Raw genomic sequence first — 24871 nt, forward strand, 5'->3', positions numbered from 1 at the left:
CAGATGTCTGTCCACCAGATGGGAAGCTCTCTGAAGGTGGAAATCATTGTGATGTCTCAAGAACCTAGCACACAGCAGGTGCTCAGCACATGCCTCAAGAATCCATCAGCATCTGACAGATAGGGGTGTGGCATGAAAGGTTGCACATATCAGTAAAATTATTAACCATGAAAATAGAGGGCAATCCTTAAAACTTGCTGTTTTATCTCAATATATGACCTATCCTTTCCATATACACATGCGAATTGGGCCAAAAGGATAAAGGAAATCACTTCAGTTCAGTTCAGTTCAGTTCAGTTGCTCAGTCGTGTCCGACTCTTTGCGACCCCATGAATCGCAGCACACCAGGCCTCCCTGTCTATCACCAACTCCCGGAGTTCACTCAGACTCACGTCCATCGAGTCAGTGATGCCATCCAGCCATCTCATCCTCTGTTGTCCCCTTCTCCTCCTGCCCCCAATCCCTCCCAGCATCAGAGTCTTTTCCAATGAGTCAACTCTTCGCGTGAGGTGGCCAAAGTACTGGAGTTTCAGCTTTAGCATCATTCCTTCCAAAGAAATCCCAGGGCTGATCTTCAGAATGGACTGGTTGGATATCACTGAAATAATATAAAAAAGCCAATCTAGAAGGAACACTAACAGCCTGAAGGGTGTGTGTGCGTGTGTGGTGTGTGTGCGTGTGCATGTGGCGTGTGTGTATAAAAGTTAAGAGGATATAAGCTGCTATTATTTGTGGAAGATTTATGGATTGGTTGATTGTATGTGGAATGCACACTCCCCATACAGGCTGGAATGGAATATTAGCCTTTGAATAGAAAAACTGTCAAACATTTTCTTCTGACAGCTTGTCACTGGGGGAAAGTCCTCAACTCAACCTTATCTACTTCCAAGGATGTGTAGCTCAGCCCATAATTACTCAGACTCTGTAGACTGTTAGGTCAAATTTAAGTGCCAGAAATATTAAAATCCATGAATAAAGCATAAAATTCAATACCCGAATGTTTGAATCCTAACAAATCCTATAGAATTTTTATAACTAAATGAGTATTATAATGTGTTACACTCAAACTGAAAGTTAGATCCTCAGAATCTTTTGTTATGTACTCATATGAACCAGTTAGTCACTTTATAGATTTCTTGAAATACTATAACTTGAATGGTAACCAATAGATAGCAATCGCTCATGGTAATTATAAAACAGCCTATTCTGGGATTTCCTCAGAAAAGGGTGGAATATTCAGAAATTAACACAGTTTGCCAAGAAGTCTGTTTTTCTATATTTGAAGACATAGTTTTTAGTTTTGAAAAAAGAAGAGAAAACCATATAATGTCACCAAGTATGATTTTAAAGCTTTTTCACTTGATACCAACTTTGATACCCAAGCGAAGTAAAATAAAAATACATGAACAAAAGTTTAAAAAGTAGATTTTAACAAACATTTCACCAAACACAGCTGTTTCTAGTTCACTAAGTCAGTGATTACAAAATATTTTAATGTGCTTTCTGGCAAACATGAAGAGCCTCATTTCATGAAAATGCCACATTTCCAGTTATCCTTGATAGGTTGTAAAATTTAGGGACTGGTAACTATTTCTACATATTTCTTAATCGGGAAAAGTAGGTAAGATACTGCCTATATCTCTTAAAATATGTGAGATGGACCTTAATCCATGTCACAGCAGTGTGTTTTACCCCCAATATTGCAGACTAGCAGTCCAGGTGGTGCTAGTGGTAAAACTTCCACCTGCTAATTCAGGAAACTCAAGAGCCTCAGGTTCAGTCCCTGGGTTGGGAAGATCCCCTGGAGAAGGAAATGGCAACCCACTCCAGTATTCTTGCCTGGAGAATCCCATGGACAGAGGAGCCAGGTGGGCTACAGTTCATAGGGTTGCATAGAGTCAGACATGCCTGAAGCAACTCTAGCGCACAGCATTCAAAAGTATAAATCTGCAGATATTTTTAGTATGTACAGTTTTTAAAATTAGAAAATTAGCTGGTACCATCTAAAAACTTGTAGATTTTGCCATAAAAACTGAATTTCCAGCTTGTCTTGAAAAAACTTTCGATTTGATGACACTGGATTCATATTCTAACATTACAATAATCAATTGGCATTTAGCAGAGACTGACTTTCAGAAGTAATAATAGAGGTTCCCCCTTTTAAAAGGGGCCCAGTCTACCCTACCCTTTCAATGTATGTATAATGTGCTAACACCTAGGCTGTTTCACTTGTTACCTTTACAGACCTGTAGTAGTATGCATTTAACATTGGAACACTGCTTTGTTTCATGTTTTATTAATACGCATACACAAACACACATAACTATATCATCTGAAGTTTAAAACTTAATGCTTTAAAATTTCTGAGATTTTTCTTACTGTTTTTCCATTTTAGTTTCTGATAATTTTATGAAAAGATTAAATAAACATGATTCTGATACTTTTGACTAACATTTTAAAATATTTTATTATCTGGATATTGAAATAGATTTTGTTCAGTTTATTAAAACTTTATGCACCATGGAAAAAAATTAAGCTAAAAAGGTTCTGAGGGGAATGTGAAAAAAATGTGTCAATTGGCTCAATTTTGGAGGAGGGGGCTGAAAAACAGGAAACATTCAGTTAAAATAAAGAGCTTTTCCTTATCTACAAACATTGTCCTAGCAGCTAAGGATCTTTTTGGCTTTGTACATTATAAGCTTTGACAAAATAGCAAATTATAATTTGTAAGAAAGTTGCAGATAAATTCTGAACAACTTACCCTAGCAGATATCATTTTAGTTGAGGTTTGAGCCAAATAAGAAGTAAACACTGAGTAATGTAATCAAATGAGAAAATTATTTCCAGGCAAGTTAAGCAGTGGAACCCTAGGGATTCTAAGAGGGGCGTCTTTGGGACAAAAATATAGATTCAGGAAGTGCATGCTGCTGCTAAGTCACTTCAGTCGTGTCTGACTCTGTGCAACCCCATAGATGGCAACCCACCCCGTCCCTGGGATTTGAAAGAGCATAATTTATGACTTATGAAAGACTGAAAATTCCATTAAGTTAGGGACCACGCTCATCTTTCCCATCACTATGTTTCCAAGGTCTTGTTCATATGGAACTCACAAATACTTGCTGAGTAAGTGAAAGGAAACATACATGTGAGTGCTTAGCAAATAGCAGTTATTCAATAAGTATTTATTAAATAAATGGGTAAATCATCAAATGAATTTATTCAATAAATATCAATATTTATGAAATAGAACCATACCATAGTGAAAGTCGCTCAGTTGTGTCTGACTCTTTGCAGCCCCATGGACTATGCAGTTCATGGAATTTTCCAGGCCAGAATACTGGACTGGGTAGCCTTTCCCTTCTCCAGGGGATCTTCCCAACCCAGGGATCGAACCCAGGTCTCCTGTATTGCAGGCAGATTTTTTACCAGTTAAGCCACAAGGAAAGCCCAAGAATACTGATGAAAATTTACAAAAGTACAAATTAATAATTCTTTTTGACATTTTTTATTGAGAGATTGTTATGTACTATGTTAGGTGCTGTATGTGTGTTATTTACTCATCACAATCACCCTGTGAAATAAATATTCCTATCTAAAATTAAAAAATAAAACAAAACTGAAGATGTTTGAGAAACTTGAACGAGGTCACAAAGCTGTTAGGAGGCTTTGTAGATCCTATTCTGTTACTCATTTTTAAGTGAATTAGAGAAGCTCAGGAATAAGGAGCATAATCTTGCTGACAGCATGGAGACAGTGTGAAACACAGCTAGCGAACTAAAGGTAGTACAGGCTGGCAGACATAAAAGACCACGCAGGGGTGGGCGATATTTATAGAAGGACACTGGGCCAAACTGATGTGATATTAGCTAGTTTGAAATCACTTATGGTGTGAAACCAAACAACAGTAGTCAAAAATAATTATAAAAAAGGAGAAATGCTATTATGCAATGGTATGAATATAAAGGTAACCATTATAACAAAAGCACAAGCCTTCCTAAAATCCAGATGCTCTACTATGTATAAGTTCAGTTCAGTTCAGTCACTCAGTCGTGTCCGACTCTTTGCGACCCCATGAACTGCAGCACGCCAGGCCTCCTTGTCCATCACCAACTCCTGGAGTTCACTCAGACTCACGTCCATTGAGTCAATGATGCCATCCAGCCATCTCATCCTCGGTCGTCCCTTTCTCCTACTCCCCCCAATCCCTCCCAGCATCAGAGTCTTTTCCAATGAGTCAACTCTTCGCATGAGGTGGCCAAAGTACTGGAGCTTCAGCTTCAGCATCCTTCCTTCCAAAGAAATCCCAGGGTTGATCTCCTTCAGAATGGACTGGATGGATCTCCTTGTAGTCCAAGGGACTCTCAAGAGTCTTCTCCAACACCACAGTTCAAAAGCATCAATTCTTCAGCGCTCAGCCTTCTTCACAGTTCAACTCTCACATCCATACATGACCACAGGAAAGACCATAGCCTTGACTAGACGGACCTTAGTCAGCAAAGTAATGTCCCTTTGAATATGCTATCTAGGTTGGTCATAACTTTTCTTCCAAGGAGTAAGCGTCTTTTAATTTCATGGCTGTAGTCACCATCTGTGGTGATTTTGGAGCCCCACAAAATAAAGTCTGACACCGTTTCTACTGTTTCCCTGTCTATTTCCCATGAAGTGATGGGACCAGATGCCATGATCTTCGTTTTCTGAATGTTGAGCTTTAAGCCAACATTTTCACTCTCCTCTTTCACTTTCATCAAGAGGCTTTTTAGCTCCTCTTCACTTTCTTCCATAAGGGTGGTGTCATCTGCATATCTGAGGTTATTGATATTTCTCCCGGCAATCTTGATTCCAGCTTGTGTTTCTTCCAGTTCAGCGTTTCTCATGATGTACTCTGCATATAAGTTAAATAAGCAGGATGACAATATACAGCCTTGACGCACCCCTTTTCCTATTTGGAACCAGTCTGTTGTTCCATGTCCAGTTCTAACTGTTGCTTCCTGACCTGCATACAGATTTCTCAAGAGGCAGGTCAGGTGGTCTGGTATTCCCATCTCTTTCAGAATTTTCCAGAGTTTATTGTGATCCACACAGTCAAAGGCTTTGGCATAGTCAATAAAGCAGAAATAGATGTTTTTCTGGAACTCTCTTGCTTTTTCCATGATCCAGCAGATGTTGGCAATTTGATCTCTGGTTCCTCTGCCTTTTCTAAAACCAGCTTGAACATCAGGAAGTTCACGGTTCATGTATTGCTGAAGCCTGGCTTGGAGAATTTTGAGCATTACTTTACTAGCATGTGAGATGAGTGCAATTGTGCGGTAGTTGGAACATTCTTTAGCGTTGCCTTTCTTTGGGATTGGAATGAAAACTGACCTTTTCCAGCACTGTGGCCACTGCTGAGTTTTCCAAATTTGCTGATATATTGAGTGCAGCACTTTCACAGCATCACCTTTCAGGATTTGAAATAGCTCAATTGGAATTCCATCACCTCCACTAGCTTTGTTCGTAGTGATGCTTCCTAAGGCCCACTTGACTTCACATTCCAGGATGTCTGGCTCTAGATGAGTGATCACATCATCATGATTATCTGGGTTGTGAAGATCTTTTTTGTACAGTTCTTCTGTGTATTCTTGCCACCTCTTCTTAATATCTTCTGCTTCTATTAGGTCCATACCATTTCTGTCCTTTATCGAGCCCATCTTTGCATGAAATGTTCCCTTGGTATCTCTAATTTTCTTGAAGAGATCTCTAGTCTTTCCCATTCTGTTGTCTTCCTCAATTTAGAAGAGAAAACAGGCAAGGAGCTAGTGATAGAAGTAATAGTTGTTTGGATACTTAGTTTTATAGATGTGATTTAGAGCAGTATAGTACCTTAATTATAAAATTAAAATCATTTCCTAAAAGCTGAAAACAGAATAAATCAATCAAACATAACTATGTATCCAGTTGTTTCATAACTGTATAATAACTTTAAAATTATGTAAAACAGAGAAGTATGAACTGACTGGATAGCTAATACATCAACTAATTTTTCTTAGTTGAGGAAATATGATAATGGCATCATGGTTACATTTTAAGGGAATTTTTGTCTTTTAGAGATACATAATGAAATATTTATGAACAAAATTGCTTTGATATTAGGGATTTGCTTTACAGTAATCAGCAGTTCAGTGATATGGGAAATGAGTGAGGGATGAATCGATGATTGCTGAAGCTAAGTTTTGGGTTCTTGGGGGTTCCTACATTATTTTCTTTAATGTAGGTTTGGAAATTTTCTTTAAAAGGTTATATATATTTGTTGATAATCAGAAGTATCAGAATTTAGATATCCAAGAGTGTTGACCTAAAATACTTTAAAGGCCATTAATTTATTTCAGTAATATTATAGTTTATATATATATTATAATTATATATTATAAGCTTCCCTGGTATCCTATATAATTATATCTTATAATAATCAAAGTTATAATATATATTTAATCATCCATATAGTCAACATTGGGCTTCCCTAGTGGCTCAGATGTTTAAAGAATCTGCTTGCAGTGCTGAAGACCTATACCACAGAATTAGAATATACTATATTGACTAGTTTAAAAAGAAAGCATAAAGGAACAAAATTTCCTAGAACATATTACAAAGATACTTTGAATATGTTCTGATATTCTTATCAAACTTAGAGATTACATTCTATTCTACAGAGGAAAAGAGATACAACATTGATTGGTATTTCATCAAAGTGGTTATTTATTTATTACAGAAAATACCCTTATTTTGAGCATTTTGAGAAGTGCTGTGTATTTTGAGAACAATAGATGAATGTAATTAATATATAGATGAATAAAATATTAGTTATAATTGCAAAGAAATCTGTGGGAAAATCTGAAAATCTAAACGATAGTGTTTAGATTGTTCATAATAACAATATATGCCAGAAAAGTACACTAGGAGCCTGGAGTATGTTATCTCAATTAATCTGATAATCCTGTGAAATAGGTATGTGTCAGAGAGTCTGTGTTCTAAGGAGAGAAGCAAGGGTTCAAATTCATGGTGACTTCAGGGTTCATCCTCTTTTCACTATTCTACTCTGTCCCCTGCCATGTTGGCTAGAATCAGACAACAACAGTCACAGACTTAGTACTAACTATTGATAATTTATTATCCCTTAAGCAGTAATTTCAAACAAATAGCTGGCACCATATTTTAATTGTGGAACTCTGGAATAACTCCCATTAAAATCAGAAATAAGGTAGGGAAGAGTGATAGGTATGAATCATTAAATATAAATCAGAAAATATATACCAATGCATTTAGACAAAAAATGATGGCAAAGACAGAGAAATAGTCATTATAGCTGATATAAACGCCTGCATGAAAAATAATTTTATAATGCAGTAAAGTAACCATTTATAAAATAAATTTATACAAATATAGGTTTCCAAATTAATCAGACTAAGAAGTTTTAAAACATATTGAAGAAGAGATCTGATTCATAACAACAATGGGAAAGATAAAAAAATATGGAAATACATTTAATAAGAAATGTGAAAGTTCTATACAGAAAACTCTACAAAAGTGTATAAGGAAATGTAAAACAAGATTTGAACAAATGTCCCAGGCTGATATCTTTTTAAAAAGGCCAGTTATCCCCAAATTAGTCACTAGAATTTTTGGAACTTAAATGCCCACTCCTAGGTATATACCCTGAGGAAATCAAAATCGAAAAAGGCACATGCACCCCAATGTTCATTGCAGCACTATTTACAATAGCTATAACATGGAAGCAATCTAGATGTCCATTGACAGATGAATGGATAAAGAAGCTGTGGTACCTATATACAGTAGAATACTACTCAGCCCTAAAAAGAAATGCACTTAAGAGTCAGTTCTTAAGAGATGGACAAACCTAGAGCCTATTATACAGGGTGAACTAAGTCAAAATGAGAAATGTAAATATCAAATACTGACACATATATATGGAACCTAAAAACATGGTACTGATGAATTTATTTTCAGGGCAGCAATGGAGAAAGAGACATAGAGAACAGACCTATGGACATGGCGGGAGGGAAGGAGAGAGAAGGTGAGATGTATGGAGAGAGAAACATGGAAATTTACAATACCATATGTAAAATAGATAGCCAGTGGGAATTTGCTGTGTGACTCAGGGAACTCACACAGGGGCTCTGTGACTGGCTAGAAGGGTGGGATGGGGAGAGAGCAAGGAAGGAGGTTCAGGAGGGAGGGGACATGGGTGTACCTATGGCTGATTCTTGTTGATGTAGGTCAGAAAGCCACAAAATTCTGTAAAGCAATTATCCTTCAATTAAAAAAAATTTAAAAAGAATGCCCTAAAAAAGATTGTAAAGTGCCATTAGAATAATAAGTTATTTAAATTTTTATAAAAGGAGGACTTTTAAGTGTCCATTTTCCCTTTCAGATTTAAGATGCATTCTGGTCTATGGTATTTAAACAGTAGCACAGCACCAGAATAGGAGCCATATCAATGTAAAGAGGAAACATTTTGCTTATGGATAGGTTCAAGTCACTGCAAGAAAAAGGTGGAATTCATTAACACATTATATTGTAAGAACTATTCAAAGATTTTGGGGAAAGATATAGCTAGGCTTCTAGCTCACACTTTAAAACAAATCCTAGAGTAGTAAAATTAAAACATAAAAATTAAAACCATAAAAATTAATAGAAAATACACATGGCCTTTAGATGATTGTAGTATTATGAAGGAATCATAAGGAAAAGATTAATAGATATAAAAATGAAACATCTAAAGACTTCCATATATTTAATTACCACAAATGAAATTCAGATGTCAAAGTTGAAAAAAAGTGCAAATATTTGATATACAAGTGGTTAATAATACAAGTCTACTTTAAAAAGAACAAATAAGATTTTACAATTAAAAGAAAAATATCATGTTAGAAGAATGAAGATCATGAAAATATAAGTCAAAACTTATCCCAAATGACTAAAAATTATATGAAAAATTGCCTAATTATACAAACCCTGTGACAAAACAATTCTACTCCTTGATAAATGCCCTCAGAGGTGCATGCACAGGTACACCAAGAGACAAGAACGTTGAAGTTGCATTATTAGTAATACTTGAAAATTGGAAACTACCACTGGCCATATATTGGATAAATAATACTGGTATGACCATGCAGTGGAAATAGACATGCAAAAATATGAATGATTCTCATAAATATAACATGGAGTGAAATAAACTAAACACAAAATAATTTATAGGATTCTGTTTACATCAAATTTAAAAATGGGTAAAACAAAAGTATGGTGATTAGGGATTCATGCTGAGGTGGTAAAACTGTTAAGAACAAAAAGAAAGTATTATCATAAAAGTCAGGACAGTGGCTACTACAGGGTAAGTGACAGAGTAGGAGGGGAATTTGGGGGAGCTGGCAGTATTTTTTTTTGCCTTGGATGGTGGTTGAGTATTTGATTTGAATTGTATCTCTATATTTTAGACACTTTATGTACACTTTAGACTTTTAAAAGATTAAAATCTATGTAGAAGATGATCTAATTTTTTTAAAGTTACACACACATATATATATTTAGAAAAGTGATTTGAAGTATATGAAAATGTTAATAAAAGTAGCATTACACTGTACTTAACAACAACAACCAAGAATCCAAAATGGACAAAGGATCTAAATAGACATTTCTCCAAAGAAGAATACAAATTGTCAATAAGCACTCAATATCACTAATCACAAAATCAGAATGAGATGCCCCTTCACATCCAAGAGGATAGCCATTATCAAAAGAACAGAAAATATCAACTATTGGCAAGAGTGTGGAGGAATTGGAACACCTATGCATGGATGATCAGAATATAATATGGTACAACCTGATGTGGAAAACAGTATGGCAGTTCCTCAAAAAGTTAGAAAACAACCCAAATGTCCATCAACATATGGGTAGATAAGATGTATAAATATAGTGGAATATTCAGTTCAGTTCAGTTGCTCAGTCATGTCCAACTCTTGACAACCCCATGAACTGCAACATGACAGGCTTCCCTGTCCATCACCAACTCCCAGAGTTTACCCAAACTCATGTCCATTGAGTCGATGATGCCATCTAATCATCTCATCCCCTGTCGTCCTCTTCTCTTCCTGCCTTAAATCTTTCCCAACATCAGGGTCTTTTCCAATGAGTCAGCTCTTTGCATCAGGTGGCTAAAATATTGGAGTTTCAGCTTCAACATCAGTCCTTCCAATGAACACCCAGGACTGACTTCCTTTAGGATAGACTGGTTGGAACTCCTTACAGTCCAAGGGACTCTCAAGAGTCTTCTCCAACACCACAGTTCAAAAGCATCAATTCTTCAGTGCTCAGCTTTCTTCACAGTCCAACTCTCACATCCATACATGACTACTGGAAAAACCATAGCCTTGACTAGACAGACCTTTGTTGACAAAGTAATGTCTCTGCTTTTTTTTTTTTTTAATATGCTGTCTAAGTTGGTCATAACTTTCCTTCCAAGGAGTAAGCGTCTTTTAATTTCATGGAGTAATCACCATCTGCAGTGATTTTGGAGCCCCCAAAAAAGTAAAGTCAGCCACTGTTTCCACTGTTTCCCCATCTATTTTCCATAAAGTGATGGGACCAGATGCCATGATCTTAGTTTTCTGAAAGTTGAGCTTTAAGCCAACTTTTTCACTCTCCTCTTTCACTTTCATCAAGAGGCTCTTTCGTTCTTCTTCACTTTCTGCCATAAGGGTGGTGTCATGTGCATATCTGAGGTGATTGATATTTCTCCCAGCAATCTTGATTCCAGCTTGTGCTTCATCCAGCCCAGCGTTTCTCATGATGTACTCTGCATAGAAGTTAAATAAGCAGGATGACAATATACAGCTTTGACGTACTCCTTTTCCTATTTGGAACCAGTCTGTTGTTCCATGTCCAGTTCTAACTGTTGCTCCTGACCTGCATACAGATTTCTCAAGAGGCAGGTCAGGTGGTCTGATATTCCCATCTCTTTCAGAATTTTCCACAGTTTATTGTGATCCACACAGTCAAAGGCTTTGGCATAGTTGATAAAGAGAAACAGATGTTTTCATGGAACTCTCTTGCTTTTTCCATGATCCAGCGAATGTTGGCAATTTGATCTCTGGTTCCTCTGCCTTTTCTAAATCCAGCTTGAACATCTGGAAGCTCATGGTTCATGTATTGCTGAAGCCTGGCTTGGAGAATTTTGAGCATTACTTTACTAGCATGTGAGATGAGTGCAATTGTGTGGTAGTTTGAGCATTCTTTGGCATTGCCTTTCTTTGGGATTGGAATGAAAACTGACCTTTTCCAGTCCTGTGGCCACTGCTGAGTTTTCCAAATTTGCTGATATATTGAGTGCAGCCCTTTCACAGCATCATCTTTTAGGATTTGAAATAGCTCAACTGGAATTCCATCACCTCCACTAGCTTTGTTCGTAGTGATGCTTCCTAAGGCCCACTTGACTTCACATTCCAGGATGTCTGGTGAATGTGAGTGATCACACCATCGTGATTATCTGGGTTGTGAAGCTCTTTTTTGTACAGTTCTTCTGTGTATTCTTGCCACCTCTTCTAAATATCTTCTGCTTCTGTTAGGTCCATACCATTTCTATCCTTTATTGAGCCCATCTTTGCATGAAATGTTCCCTTGGTAACTCTAATTTTCTTGAAGAGATCTCTAGTCTTTCCCATTCTGTTGTTTTCCTCTATTTTTTTCATTGACCGCTGAGGAAGTGTTTCTTATCTCTCCTTGCTATTCTTTGGAACTCTGCATTCAAATGGGAATATCTTTCCTTTTCTCCTTTGCTTTTCACTTGTCTTCTTTTCACAGCTATTTGTAAGGCCTCCTCAGACAGCCATTTTGCTTTTTTGCATTTCTTTTTCGTGGGGATAGTCTTGATCCCTGTCTCCTGTACAATGTCATGAACCTCCATCCATAGTTCATCAGGCACTCTGTCTATCAGTTCTAATCCCTTGAATCTATTTGTCATTTCCACTGTATAATCATAAGGGATTTGATTTAGGTCATACCGGAATGGTCTAGTGGTTTTCCCCACTTTCTTCAATTTAAGTGGAATATTATTCAACCTTAAAAAGGAACTATATTATGATACATGCTATACTATGAACAGGCCTTAAAGACATTATACTGAGATAAGCCAGATGTAAAGGGACAAATATTGTATGATTCCACTCATAGGAGGTACCTAGAATATTCATATCCATAGAAACAGAAAGTATAACAGTGGTTACCAGGAATGGGGCAGCAGAGAAGAGGGTTTATTCTTTAATGAGTACTGAGTTTCAGTATGAGATGATGAAAAGGTCTGGATATAGATGGTGGTAATGGTTGCATAGTAATGTGACTGCATTTAATGCCACTGAACTGTACACTTAAAAATGATTAAAATACTGAATTCCATGTTATGAATATTTTACCACAATAAAAAGTGATAGAAAAAAATTTTTTTAAGAAAAAAAATGGTGGGAATGTAGATGTTGTATACATTTCTACATTTTCTTTTTTTCATTTATTGAGGTATAGTAACAGTTGATTTATAGTATCATGTTAGTTTCAAGTGTTCAACATAGTGATTCAGATTTGTATAGATTACGCTCCATTTAAGATTATAGGATATTGGCTGTATTCCCTGTGCTTTATGATACACCCTTGTAGCTTATTTATTTTATACATCATAGTTTGCCCCTCTTAGACCCCTACCCCTATCTTGCCCCTCCCTTTTTCCCCTCCCCACTGATAACCAGTAGTTTGTTTTCTTTTTGTGAGTTTGTTCCTGTTTTGTTATATTTGTTCATTTCATTCTTTTTGTTAGATTCCATGTAGAGGAAATGCTTTCAGCTCTTCACCCATGAATATGATGTTAGCTGTGGGATTATCATATATGACCCTTATTATATTAAGGTATGTTTTATCTATATTCATTTTCTGGAGAGTTTTATCATAAATGGATGTTGAATCATGTCATATACTTTTTCTACATCTATTGAGATGGTCATATGATTTTTATTCTTCTATTTGTTAATATGGCATAGCACATTGATTTGCAGATATTGAATCATCCTTGTATCCCTGAGCTAAATCTCTCTTGATCGTGGTATATGATCTTTTAAATATATTTTTGAAATTGGTTTGCTAATATTTTGTTGAGAACTTTTGCATCTATATTTGTTATTGATGTGTGTATGTGTTGTTATTGATATTGGCCTCTAATATTCTTTTTGCATGATTTTTGTGTAATTTTCTTATCTTTGTGGGAATTTTGTTTCAGGATGATGCTGGCATTGTATAATGAGTTGGAAGTGTTCCTTCCTCTGTAATAATTAGGGACAATTTGAGAAGGATAGGTGTTAACTCATCTCTAAACATTTGGTATACTTCACCTGTGAAGCCAAGTGGTCCTGGACTTTTGTTTCTTGGGAGGTTTTTTAAAAAATTATTTATTTATTTACGGTTGCACTGAGTCTTTGTTGCTGTTCTCAGGCTTTCTCTAGTTGCAGCAAGTGGGGGGCTGCTCTTTGTTGCAGCGTGTGAGCTGCTCATTGTGGGGGCTTCTCCTGTTGTGGAGCACAGGCTCTAGGGCCTGGGCTTTAGTAATTGTGGCACCTGGGCTCAGGAGCCGTGGCTTGTGGGTCTTGGAGTGCAGGCTCAGGAACTGTGGCGCACTGGCTTAGTTGCTCTGTGGCATGTGGAATCTTCCTGGACCAGGGATCAAACCCATGTTCCCTGAACTGCCAGGCAGACTTATCTACTGTACCACCAGGGAAGTCCTGTTGGGAGTTTTTAAATTATTAATTCAACCGCATTACTTCTAACTGGTCTGGTCATATTTTCTGTTTCTTCCTATTTCAGTCTTGGTAGATTGTACATTTATAGGAATTCATCTATTTCTTCTCGGCTGTCCACTTTATTGGTATATAATTGTTCTTAGTAATCGCTAATGCTTCTCTGTATGTCCGTGGTGTTGGTTGTAACTTCTCCTTTTTCATTATTGATTTTATTGTTTGAGGCCCCCTTTTTTTCTTGATGAGTCTGGCTAAAAGTTTATCAGTTTTGTTTATCTTTTCAAAGAACTATTAGTTTCCTTGATCTTTTCTATTTTTTAAGTCTCCATTTCACTTATTTATGCTCTCATCTTTATGAGTTCTTTTCTCTTACTAACTTTGGGTTTTGTTCCTTTAGATGTAAGGTTCTAGTTCTTTTATGTATAAGGTTAGGTTGTTTGAGATTTTTATTGCTTCCTGAGAATTTCTGTATTTTCTAATTTTTAAAATAATGAACAAGCATTACATTTATAATCAGAAAATTTTTCTATGAAAAAAGATTAAAAAAAATTTTTTTTTCACATGTCTTCTAGAATGTAGCTCTGGGCAGGGTCAAGGGATAAGATGTCTTTAAAAAATTATTATTCTAAGAACTTATATTCTAAGCCAAACAACACAAACAAGCATAAAAAACAGATGGAAAATTGTAGCAATGGATTATGTTTTATATAATTAAATATTGTAGCAATGGATTATGGATTAAATACATATGTATATGTAATATATACATAAAAGTATGGGAGAAATTGAATCATATAGCAAGACATGTGAATAGCTCATTTGGTAACTCCCAGTTATTTTGAAATATAAGGAAACTATTGCTTTCTAAAACCCCAGAAGCATTTAACTAGGAAAGTTTTAATATGGGTGGACTTTATTTTTGTAGCATGTTTTTATAGTCTAGCTACAAATTAAGGGTACTGTAGAGATCAGTTTAGAGTAGATGGTGTGGAATTGGGAGACTTCAGCAGCCTTGGTCAGGCTTGGGCAGGACATTTAGCTGTTTTGAGACCTCCTTGCTCATCTGTAAAATGAAACGGCTGGTCTTGATAACATGTAATGTCATTTCCTGAAGTTTTATAGCACTAGAAAAGTATGAAATAGTTGTTTAACATTAAAGTTCATTTAATAAACTAAATGCAGTTTGGTATAGATATTTTATAATAATTACTGGATACATACCTAGTATATTCAACTTCCACCTGATAATGTTCTTATTCTGTTTGCTATAGTACTGGTATTTTAAAATATGAAAAATTCAAGAAATCACAGTGAGTTAAACTGTTATGAAAGCAAATAGCTCCACAGTAAAACTCCATTAAACATTGGAAATTGGGTATGTTGGCTAAAAATTTACATTGTTTGTAAAGTAAAGCTGTTTGGAACTTCTATGTCCTAAAAGTTTATTTAACTTCATTTATATCAATGTAATAATACAATCTGAAGCAATTATTAACACAACTGCCCACTGTCAAAATGATGGATAAAGCATTTATCTTTGATGCCCTAATGCTTGAATGCAGTCATGTCCTCTAACTTTGTTCTTCCAATATCCATTTGGGAAAAGAAATCCTATAAAATTAGCTTTACATATGAACTTAATATCTTCTTTAAACAAAATACTCTGGTACAGACCCCACCATAATTCGATTTCTCTCCCTCTTTCCCCCTTAAGTCTCTTTTCTTTGTTTCTGTGTCATCTTTATCCCACCACCTTCATCTCTCTGGGCTCCACTACATTCCTCTGCACTATATTTCTGTTTTCTGTGTTTGGGTGGGAATTAGCAGGAAAATTAGAGAATATGGGCCACATAATAAGCAGGAGATGTTAGCTAGCTGTGGAGCAGGGAGGAAGAGCAACTTAAACTCAGCCTAGATTCTCCAAGTCAGGCTAAACCCCTCTTCTGGGTCTTGCCTTAGAAAAGAGAAAAGTAAAACCCCCCAATCCACATGCTTGTAGTTGCTAAAGAACAACTTCTTCTTCCTCCATGCCCCTACTGTTTCATAATGCAGAATCAAAGATAAAACAGGAGGGACAAAATAGGGAAAACAGCATATATAAAAGCAAAAAGTTTTAATATGTTTACCTTCTATGTGCTTATATTTTCACTGCTACAACTGTATCTTTATTCTGTGCATTCTGCAGAATCCATACTTTACTGAATTAATAAACCCTATGCTCATTAGGGATTCTCAGGTGGCACTAGTGGTAAAGAACCACTTGCCAATGCTGGTGACATAAGAGACGCAGGTTCAGTCCCTAGGTTGGGAAGATCCCCTGGAGGAGGGCATGAAACACAACCCACTCCAGTATTTGTGCCTGGAGAACCCCATAGACAGAGGAGCCTGGTGGGCTACAGCCCATAGGGTCCCAAAGGGTCGGACATTACTGAAGCAACTTAGCATGCACATGCTTACTAAAGTAAAATTTAGACCTAGGGAAGCTATACATGCCATTTGTATAAAATATGGTTTTCTTTTTAAAATCCCTTTCATTCCAAACGCTTGTTTTTCTCTGCTTTGTATATGGATCATTTTGCAGTGGTAGCAGTTATGGAAGTGGGTTGAGACGCAGAGAAATAAGCCTAATAAAGAAAAGAGAAAGTTCTCTTCTCTGCCAGGCAGTGTATATCCAACATAGCCATCATTATATACAGACACTGTGCAATCTTTGTGGTCTAATCTGAAAAGAATGACTCTAAAAGTGGCTATTTTCAGAGTTAGGGAAGGGAGAGGCCAATGCCATGGCATTGAGGGAGGAAGTTGAGGGGTGCAAAAGACCTTAGTGTGCTAGTGTGCTTACTGACCCCCTGTCTAAGGCCAAACATGCTGTCTTGGCCCAAGGCTGGCTCTGGTTTGAACTACTTTGCAGCTTAAAGCTCCACGAAGTGAGAAATGGGTCTGTTTTTTCACTTTTGTCATCCCCAGGGTTAGTACTGAGCACGACTCAATAAATGGAAAATAAGGACTCATTGAATGGAGGAATAACTGAAATGAAGTAGATCTTTATAATTTTCCATCGGAATTAATGATTTAATCAAAGGACCATCTGCACTTACAATTTTCTTTGCTATTACATGGCTTCTAATTAATAACATTTAGTCATAAACTATTACACCTGAAAAGGACCTTGAGCTCTCTAATCTGACTTCATATTACAGATGAGGAAAAGTGACAAGAAAGTGGGAGTTTGCTCAGTAAGACCATGGGTTTCTGGACTACCACCCTAAGGCTCTTTTCACCCTGTCATGTCATATGTTTTTAAGATGATGATGGTAGTAAAAATGGAAACTTACTTTAAGCCTATGTTTATACCATAACTGACCACAACTTATGCATCTATTTTGTCATTTTTTTGTGCAACAATTGTTAAAGCTAAGCTTTAATATATATATAAAGTATCAAAACACATGCCATATCATTTATACATGTAAACATGATTGAAATAAATACACAAGCAGAGGAAGCTGTGATAAATAATGGTGGACACTTTAAAATAAGCAAAAGAAGGGCCAAGCAATTTTACATTTGTTGATAATGATCAAGAAATGGTTTCCTATACTCTGAATTTTTCACTTCAAACAATAGGATATGACTGAAATCATAGATAACATCAAGCCAACAGCAGAGAAAGAAACTCAGTAAGATAGACTATATCTCAGAATGCTATGGTTTGAATCATGTTTAAAAAGATTTACTTAGAAGAACTTGGATGATATGTCATCGGTGTGTTCAAATGTTTACTATTAAATTACTACATTTACTCCATTTCATAAATTTTCTTTAGTTACTAGCACAGTGGAAATCAGCTTTAAATGAACATTTATTGAGAATTCATACATGAGATGTATTTCATAAGATAAACTTGAGTCTTTTAAAAACAAGTTTTGAAGAAAATAAAGAACAAGCATTCAAAAGATATACGTTCAACATGAAATTATTCAAGTGGCATGGAATTAGTTTCATAGTTTTGCTTTTCCATAATAATTTAATTGTTTAAGATGCACACTATATTTATGAATGAACTGAAACAAATTCCTAAGCTAAATTTTATTATTCAGTTTAAATTTATATAACTATATAATATCAATGATATTGCATGATATTATATATAGTTATATAAAATATAATTAGACATATGTAAGGACTGATGCTGAAGCTGAAATTCCAATACTTTGGCCACCTCATGCAAAGAGTTGACTCATTGGAAAAGACCTGGATGCTGGGAGGGATTGGGGGCAGGAGGAGAAGGGGATGACAGAGGATGAGATGGCTGGATGGCATCACTGACTCGATGGACATGAGTTTGAGTAAGCTCCAGGAGTTGGTGATGGACAGGGAGGCTTAGCGTGCTGCGATTCATGGAGTCGCAGAGAGTCGGACACAACTGAGTGACTGAACTGAACTGAATATGTTATATATTATATAAATTCATATTTATATATTATTTGTAAATGCCTAGTAAAAACAAAACAAATAATACCCTAAGGAACACAAGTGATAAAACAGATAAAACCAAATTAACCCTTAACTTGAAATGGCTATATAGACATTTCCAAGAATTTAAAGCCTTGGATTTTGTAACAATATACAGTGAATCTTAATTATTCATGTACTGTGTGTTTGCAAATTTGCTTACTTATTAGAATTTATTTGCAACCCGAAGATAATACCTGTGGGCTTTGGGGACCATTTGCAGACACGTGCAGGGCTGTGAAAAGTTTGAGTTGCCCAACACGTACATTCCCAGCGAAGCTCAACACTGTTGTCTTGTTTCAGCTCTCATACTGTAAAAAAGTGTTCTTTCTGTGGTCTAAGTGCCATGTTTTTCAACATGTTTGTGTATTTTTTTTTTATTGATGTTTTCACTATTTAAAATGGCCCCTAAGCATAGTTTTGAGGTGCTATCAAGTGTTCCTCAGTGCAAGAAAGTTGTGATATACCTTAAGGAGAAAATACATGGGTTAGAAAAGCTTCCTTCAGTCATGAATTATTGTTCTCTTGGTCATGAATTCTGTGTTAATGAATTAATAATATATGTTAAATAAGATGTCTTTAAACAGAAACATTTAAAATAAGGTTATATATTGATCAGTTGACAAAAATATTATGACCAAAGAGGCTCATAGAGACCTAACCCTATATTTCCCCTAGGAGCAATGGTTTGGTATTTGCTAATTCAGTGTTTGTGGTGACTTTAGAAAATATAACTACCATAAATTATGAGAAACAATGGGAAGACACACAGAAAACACAATTTCATTTTTTTAATGATTTCCTCCTTCAGTTCAGTTCAGTTCAGTCGCTCAGTTGTGTCTGATTCTTTGCAACCCCATGAACCACAGCACACCAGGCTTCCCTGTCTATCACCAACTCCCGGAGTCCACCCAAACCCATGTGCATCGAGTCGGTGATGCCATCCAGCCATCTCATCCTCTGCCGTCCCATTCTCCTCCTGCCCTCAATCTTTCCCAGCATCAGGGTCTTTTCAAATGAGTCAGCTCTTCGCATCAGGTGGCCAAAGTATTGGAGTTTCAGCTTCAACATCAGTCCTTCCAATGAACACCCAGGACTGATTTCCTTCAGAATGGACTGGCTGGATCTCCTTGCAGTCCAAGGGACTCTCAAGAGTCTTCTCCAACACCACAGTTCAAAAGCATCAATTCTTTTGCGCCCAGCTTTCTTTATAGTCCAACTCTCATCCATACATGACTACTGGAAAAACCATAGCCTTGACTAGATGGACCTTGTTGGCAAAGTAATGTCTCTGCTTTTTAATATGCTGTCTAAGTTGGTCATAACTTTCCTTCCAAGGAGTATGCATCTTTTAATTTCATGGCTGCAGTCACCATTCGCAGTGATTTGAGGAATATAAAAGGAAACTCAAGATCAATCTCTAATATAAGATACAAAAATATATTTTGTTTCTTCAGTGGTTATATGAAGATTTTTAAGTCTCTGGAAATTTAGAAAAATGACAGCAAAATTAGATGCCACACCCCATGGATATCTTGGATCCTCATGATCCCCTTCTTGGTGTCGGATACATAGTAAAGAGATTTTGTTGATAAGGTATTGACAGATGGACATTCCAAGACTCCCATGGAATATTCCAGTTTCATAAAATTCTAATCTGAGAATCCCTGGATACCCCCTGAAGACAGGCTATTAGTACATCAAGTGATTATATGTTCTGTAGTCTTATAAAAAGTGGACCTTTGGATATTTCTGTTGATCCAGAACCCCTCTAAGGACCCACATAGTGGATCTTTCATGGTAGGTCCATGCTGGAGGGATTCCTAGTCTAAATCGCTTCATCTATGCTAGTGTGAAGTACTTGCAAGACATAACAAAGAACCTACCAACTGTTATTCTAGCTTTAACCAGAATCAGGCAATTCTTGATCTCTCTGTGGATTGCTGAAATCAGGCTTTTGTTTAAATGAGATATACAATGAACCATGAGATATACAATGAACCTTTAAGGAGTATTAAGATAAACAGTATTTATTGTTGACATTTCAATTCAAGTAGTTTAAAAAGTGAAAGTATTAATATTTATCACAAAAGCATGCACTCCCTAAAGAACCATTTAATGAGTCAGAAACTACAAATATGTTAAATTAATAGGTGTAATATCAACAAAGGGATCTCAACATAACAAAAATAATAATTAGTAAATTTACTTACCCCCTTTGATAAAAATAGAAACACAAAGGGTTTCTTTATTTAAAAATAAACTGTATTAAGGGAAATGAAAATGTGCTTTTGGAATCTGATCCAGATACAGTAAATGCAGATCCCTTTTGAATATACTTTGCATAAAAAAAAGAAAAGAAGTTTGAATATGTTGTGAGCATCGACTGATGAAAGCACTTTTCACTTTTATAAAAACATATCTTACTACTTTAAAATTCCAACGTATATTGGTGTTAATTTGTTTAGATCTGAAAAACAAGTGGGCGTAATGTGTCAGTTTTATGTTGAGAGTGGATGGAAGGTTCTGATTGCCATCATCAGTAGATGACTCTAGGAGTCAGGACAGGCTGAGCACGAGAAAGTCCAGAATGGTTTCCTAGCAAGAGGGAGAAGACAGAGAATCAAGGTCAGAGGGTGGGAATTTTGTGCAAGTTGAGGACAGGAAGTCAGCTCTTAAAGTTTTTGGTCATTTGATGGCTAACTCCTTGAAACCCTCTCCCCTGGTCTTTGTGACACTGTACTCTTCTGGTTCTGATATTTTACAATCCTTTTGGTTCCCGTGGTTTCAAACTGACATCCATTTTCATTTTGTGTTGTTTGTAATACTTAGATATTCAACTGTATATTAGGTATTTCTACTTTGTGTCTTGTCACTCTATTCAAAACAGAAATATCACTGCTACACTCTCCCCAATTTACTGCTGCCTCTCGACTTATTGCCATAACATTACTTAACTTCAGTTGAAGTTGTATTTCATGTGCTTTCTCAACTCTTCCTCTCCTTCCATTTTTCATCCCTTATCAAGATTCTGTAGCTTCTATTACTCTTTGCTAAAAATAGCTGCTTCCCAGGTGGCTCAGTGGTAAAGAATCTGCCTGCCAATGTAGGAGACTCAGAGACACAGGTTCTATCCCTGAGTTGGGAAGATCCCCTGGAGAAGGAAATGGCAACCCACTCTAGTATTCTTGCCTGAGAAATCCCATGGACAGGAGGGACAGAGGCAAGCTACAGTCCATGAGGTCACAAAGAGCTGGACACAACTTAACAACTAAACAGACAAACACACAAGCTACAGTCCATGAGGTCACAAAGAGCTAGACACAACTGAGCGACTAAACACACACACACACACACACACACACACAAAACAATAGCTGCTGCCCCTTCACCACTCCTTCTGCCACCATGCCACCTTTCATGTGCAATAGCATTTCCTACTGGTTTTTAGCAGAAGATTCATCCTTAAAAGTTGTGCTAAAGAAAAAAAAAAAGATTCCCATTATCAATCATAATTTTTAAAATGCAGCATATATTATTTAGCTTTTGGCCAGCTATAATGCACGCTAGCAAATGACTGATAATTTTCAGATCCACTTGTCCTGGAACTCTATTTTGATACAACATTTATCAACATCTAGTCACTCACATTCCAGAAAAAACACTTTGGGAAACAATGACTTGGACTATTTAAATGGCTGCTAAACTGCTCTCCTTACCTAATCTTTCTCTTTCCAATGCACCTACAGTTTCAATGATTAACTTCTCTCAAATGCATAACTGATTAAATTATTCCTTTGCTCAAAACTTTCAGTGAGTCCCCACTTATCTAAGCAGTGATTTAAGTACCAGGGTCTCCACAACATGGTACCAGTATTCCTTTCCAGTATTATCGCCCTGCCCCTCATATGACAGGATGGCATAGGAGAAAAGACAGGAACTTTGGAATCAGACCAGGTTCAAATTCCAGCTCTGTTGCTTGTTGTTGTTGTTCACTAGTGTCTGACTATTTGCGACCCCGTGGACTGAAGCACGCCGGGCTTCCCTGTCCTTCACCATCCCCTGAACCTTGTTCAAATTCATGTCCATTGAGTTGATGATGCCATCCAACCATCTCATCCTCTGTCGTCCCCTTCTCCTCTTGCCTTCAATCCCTCCCAGCATCAGGCTCTTTTCTAGTGAGTGGGCTCTTCGCACCAGGTGTCCAAAGTATTGCAGCTTCAGCTTTAGCATCAGTCCTTCCAATGAATATTTAGGATTGATTTCCTGGTTTGATCTCCTTGATGTCCAAGGGACTCTCAAAAGTCTTCTCCAACACCACAGTTCAAAAGCATCAATTCTTTGGCACTCAGCCGTCTTTATGGTCCAACTCTCACATCCATACATGACTACTGGAAAAACCATAGCTTTGATTATACGGACCTTTGTTGCCAAAGTAATGTCTCTTCTTTTTAATACACCATCCCTTAAAAAGTGTGAAACTATAGGCAAATCATTTATTTCTTTGAACTCTTTCTCTGCTCATCTGCACATGCAGAAGTAATTGTGTGGATGGGAGGATGTAGTGAGACAGTATTTGTGAAAGCTTCTTGAACAACTGTAGCAAACTCTCTGCCCCCATGGGCTATAAATTTACTAGCCAGGTTGAGGCTCTTTTATGCGGTAGTCAGTGTCTGCCCGTGGTAAGTGAACAACAATATTTTAAAAGTAAGAACTCAGAATCCCACCTATTAATGTCAAAAAAATGATTAATAAAGCAATTTTCTGCCTTTATTTTGGGTATTTTCTATGGTCCTGAAGGGACTGGAGCCAGTTCCCAAACATTTTAGGTGAAACTATAACACTGGCCTTTGGCTAAGTGGGGTTTGCAGGTCCCAAGAATCAATAGCAGTGCCTGAAAAGCAAATCCCTGATTCACAGGGATGAAACAAAAGCCCAATGCAAGAGCAAAAAAGCTTTACTTTTGTTAGATTTAGAAAAGCTTAAAAGTGCTTAAGATTTCACTTGAAAGTTCAACATGAACAAAATGCAAAGTCCTCAATACTCCTTCCTAAGAAGGAAAAGGGGATTTATGTTTGATGTCTGCAGCCTAAGTGCCTGGAATAGTGTCTTGCATGTATGGGATGCTCAGTTGATATAGGATGAGGGGATCCATCTTTTATATGCTCTAGTATACATATCTTAATGCTTGGAATATACAAATCTGAGTATACAGATCTTTAACAAATACTTGACTGGACTTGACTGACTAAATGTGTGGATTAAAAAAATATATACTTATTAAACCCAGCTGTGCCAGGTGTTAGTTGCAGCACACAGGATCTTCGTTTCCTGACTAGGGATCGAACCTAGGCACCCTGCGTTGGGAGTGTGGAGTCTTAGCCACTGTACCACCAGGGAAGTCCCTGAACATGTGGATTTATAGTCAATTTAGTCAAAGGCATTTAATAATATACCTTAAACTCAACATTGTTCCTATGTATTTCTACTTTTTAAGATATTTTAATCTATTATTTATATTATCATTTTTTAAAATTCCCTAATCATTCATTTATTTCTCCCCTCACAATAAGGGAGTGTCACAGCTTGAAAGTAGGTGAGGAGAGAGAAATGAAATTAGGAGATTAAATATATATTTTTTAGTCAAAAAGTTAAGAGTGTATCTAAAATTTATTTGAATATATTAAATGGAATAAAGAGAAAAACAAGCTTAATTTTTTAAAAAGCTGGAAGAAGATGGAGGAAAATGAGACCTAAGTGTGTATAACATGTTTGTCAAATTTGTTTGGAAAGACTGTTACATTGTATACACTGCATTTTTCCTTCAGCACTCCAGCACTCAAGGTGTTTATAACTATCATTCCTGTGTGAGGGAAGAATAGCCAAACCCCTCCTTCACAGTTCCAGGAACCAAGAGCCAGCAGAGCTGATGACAGACCCAGTAAAAGGCAGATCCAGAGGTAGAGTCTAGGTCTCCTGAGTACTCAGGAATACATACAGTTTGCAAGAGTAAAGTGAAGCCGACACATTTCGAGAACATGAATAGTCAGGTTGAATAGGAGAGTTTGGCTGGGATGAAGGAGCATATAGAAAAAGAATAGGAAATCAGGTTAAAGAAATAAATGAGAGACAGACTACAGAGTACTGCAAATGATAATAGTAAGAATTTAGATTTTTAGCCATAATTATGAAATGATTTTTAAAGCCATAAAATCCTTTTAAAATAAATCTTCTTTTAGTCGCTAAGTCAGACCTGACTCTTTGTGACCCCAAGGACTGCAGCCTGCCAGGCTCCTCTGTGCATGGGAATAGCAACCCACTCCAGCATTCTTGCTTGGGAATTCCCATGGACAGAGGAGCCTGGCAGTACATGGGGTTGCAAAAGAGTCAGACACAGTTTAGCAACTAAGCCACCACTACCACCAATAAGAAATCTTGTATGAGACACCAATATGTAAAACAAATTAAAAGGAAGTGGTTTCTCCAATAAAAGCTGTTCCCACTTCTTGCCCTCAACCTCCCAGGAGAAAAGT

General features: G+C 36.7%; 1 protein-coding gene across 1 annotated transcript in view; it reads right to left on the reverse strand.

Annotated features, from left to right (window-relative positions):
- CCDC146 (coiled-coil domain containing 146) overlaps nt 1-24871 on the reverse strand; it is a 116783-nt gene that overhangs the window by 58787 nt on the left and 33125 nt on the right. The gene's annotated exons all lie outside the window — the stretch shown is intronic.

The sequence above is a fragment of the Capricornis sumatraensis genome, chromosome 5 (assembly GCF_032405125.1).
Source record: "Capricornis sumatraensis isolate serow.1 chromosome 5, serow.2, whole genome shotgun sequence".
Lineage (NCBI taxonomy): Eukaryota > Metazoa > Chordata > Mammalia > Artiodactyla > Bovidae > Capricornis > Capricornis sumatraensis.